Source organism: Limulus polyphemus, unplaced genomic scaffold (genome assembly GCF_000517525.1).
Source record: "Limulus polyphemus unplaced genomic scaffold, Limulus_polyphemus-2.1.2 Scaffold2576, whole genome shotgun sequence".
In the NCBI taxonomy this organism is placed as follows: domain Eukaryota; kingdom Metazoa; phylum Arthropoda; class Merostomata; order Xiphosura; family Limulidae; genus Limulus; species Limulus polyphemus.
The window spans coordinates 45,780-48,781 of NW_013668186.1; the positions used below are offsets into that span (position 1 = coordinate 45,780).

The 3,002-nt window shown below is 29.0% G+C and overlaps 1 protein-coding gene across 1 annotated transcript in view; it reads left to right on the plus strand.

Moving 5' to 3' along the window:
* Positions 1–204: 204 nt before the first annotated feature.
* LOC106467338 (cytosolic Fe-S cluster assembly factor narfl-like) overlaps positions 205–3,002 on the plus strand; it is a 40,936-nt gene continuing 38,138 nt past the window's right edge. The window contains exon 1 of the mRNA XM_022395499.1: positions 205–282. The gene's annotated coding sequence lies outside the window, so the exon portion shown is untranslated. The remainder of the gene's footprint in view (positions 283–3,002) is intronic.

A 3,002-nucleotide genomic window follows, 5' to 3' on the forward strand; every position in this document is an offset into this window, starting at 1 on the left:
TTAAAATATCTAACACCAGGTTATGTTGGTTTAACTTAAATTTCATTTAAAACGATTTTATTAAATATTTCAATTTGTTTTATTATTACGACTTCCCCTTACTAGCTCCTGTGTACTTTATGTCAACATCCTGTTCATAAAAGTTGTTTATGAATAGCTGTGTACACTTGTGTGTGTGTAGTGTTTCAATCGGGCTAAGTAAACATTGTTTATACCTGTCACAAACACCATTAGTTGCAGAGATTCAAGATAACGCATGCTAGTTCGACGTCAATCAAGTTGGTACGGTATGAAATAATAACAAGTTAAGTTTTTCTTTCACTTTTATACCGGTACTGAAAGGATGTTGCATGTGTGTTTTTCGAGATTGGTAGATAAAATGTTCTAAAAATAACAACTTATTGGAAAAGTAAAGACATTAAAGATTTAATTACAGGTTGAAATTAGGGCACTTATTTAACACTTTTTATTAAATGAATTTTAAAAAGTTACATTCTAAACTAGAAATTCAGATACTGCATAAAGACATGTAGTTAAAGTGTTCAAACTTTTGTACTTAGTTATTCTCCATCATATCTGAGTGGTTTATCTTTTTTTATTTTATTTTTTTTTTTTTGGATTTTTATTATGTAAACATGCAATTTTGTCGTAATTTTAAGATACTATAAAATAAGACCAGTCGTAAGTAGACTCAAATCTAAAAGGTTATCCACTTCAATTATGTTTACGATTTACTCTTAATGTGAAGAATCTTATTAAGTAATATATTTTATTTTATTTTTTGTAAGAGTGATGAACTAAAAATTGCCCAAAGAAAATGCATTGGGCTTAGTTCACCTGAAATGTTATAGATGGCAGCCAGCTAGAAATTTACGGGTTGTCAATTACAATAATAGTGTCTGAATGTTTTCCTTTACAAAGAGTTCTGCACTTCTACCTAGTATCATTATAGGGATCCATAACTTATTAGTTTATATTTTATGCATTAATAATGACACGTTTAGATTAATATCAAGCGTTACTGTCTAATAGGTTAATTGTAAAGTAAGAAGAACAAATTATTTTAATGATTATCTGGTGCATAAGACGAGTCACAGCTTTGTCATTATATATACATGTACAAGTGCTATATGTTAATTCTTGCCTGTGCTATTATATAGGGAATTGATGCAAATACCATCCATACATTTACTTCCTTTTTGAAAAGTTTTTCTTTAATTGTTAGCTCTATTCTTGTGTCCCAGCAATTTCAAGCGTGGGGCACGTGCATCTCCGATTCGATTTTATTATTCATCAGGATCTCTACCAACCTACCCTCAAATCTAATTATAAGCCCAAAGTAGCGCAGATACTCCGTTTGAAACTATGTCACCTCAGTGAAATTGGTTGACATCATTGTTTTGGTTTTTCAGCTACCGTGTAATAAAAATGAAGAAGCAGATAAAAAAAACAAGAAATTCAGACTTTTTTTTTTATATGATATTTACAGAACTTGTGACTCAGTCTTTACATAGATATTGTTATAAAAGGAAGTACTGTACAGTATTGTAAAGTTCTGATGACCTATTGATAATATATTTAAAATACCCGGATTGTTTATCAAAATACCATCGCTACATATGCAGTTCTACCGCCTACCTGTTTGCACATGTTACACATCTGGCTCATTTCTACTCTAAGTATTACTGTACCTATGATATACATGTATATACACACACACCACACAAACACAAGCATACTGACAAAGATTAGTAAATAATGAAATTAAATGTTAGTTGAAAATATAAAATCAAGTTTCTAAATGTATTTTAGTTTATCTTTGTTGGTGACAGTAAACAAATCAAGACTAACTATTTAGTTATAAAACCTTAATATCCGATGTGACAATAAAATTTTAATTAAGATTTTCCTAAATATTTGTCATATATCACCTTGTAAACTTTCGTTTAGGTATAAACATAAAAACTGTTTAGTGTTTATGTAAAATTTGTGTAAACTATGTAAGGATTTTACAGATCCCTATAATCGCGCATTGATAGAATACCTGTGGAATAAAAACTATCAAACATTCTAGCATACAAGGTCTAAAAATACTAATTCTTTCATTGTTATAACATTTCATGAAAATTTTCAGAGTGAATATTAGTCAAATCTTAGTTTGTGAAAAGTGATTCAGAATATGGCTTTTTTTTTACCAGATCCCTTATTTACTCTTTTATTATTTTATTATTCATTTTTATATAATCAGTTTTCCCTGTTTCGTTTTTTGAGACTACCTCTCAACTATATTTGCACAATTGTACTACCATTTGCTTCCTGTTTTCTGATCATTGTCCTTCCCTTTAACAACTACTATTTCTTTTGAAATATACCGCGATCATATCATGATCTTGCATCAATAAAAATATAATAATTGCCATTTAGAGCTTTATTTTTAGAGATAGCTTGTTTTTATTTTATCCCCTGTTATGTATTACAATTTACCCCGAACGAGATTCCAATTTATTAAGTAACGTATTTATATACGATTTATATATATATAATTTCTAATAGCCTGAAACTGGGTTAAATGATGATTTAGATTTAGAAATTTAGTAAATGTTAATATATATCCAATTTATGATACTTGCCAACAAAATTAATACACACATAGTTTTTTAATACAAATATATTTTAATATACAAAAATAACACAATTTACAATAACAGTTATTACAAATAATGATCTATGTACAAAAGTTTACAAACTGACAAACAATATTTACTCCTCTATCTGGTCTACAACTTCCTTGATATCCTATCGAGGGTTCACGATGAGTGAATTAATTTTGAATAGATATAGATACAATTCACTTAACAGGAAGCTAGCTGGCTCTGTATTTTTCGTTCTTCTCCAGTTCGCACGCCGAGTTATTCACCGATGAAGTTACATAATGTTTTCGTAAAAGTACTAATGTCCGATGTGAATCTGCTGAAGTTAAATGGTTTGTAATATTCGAAATC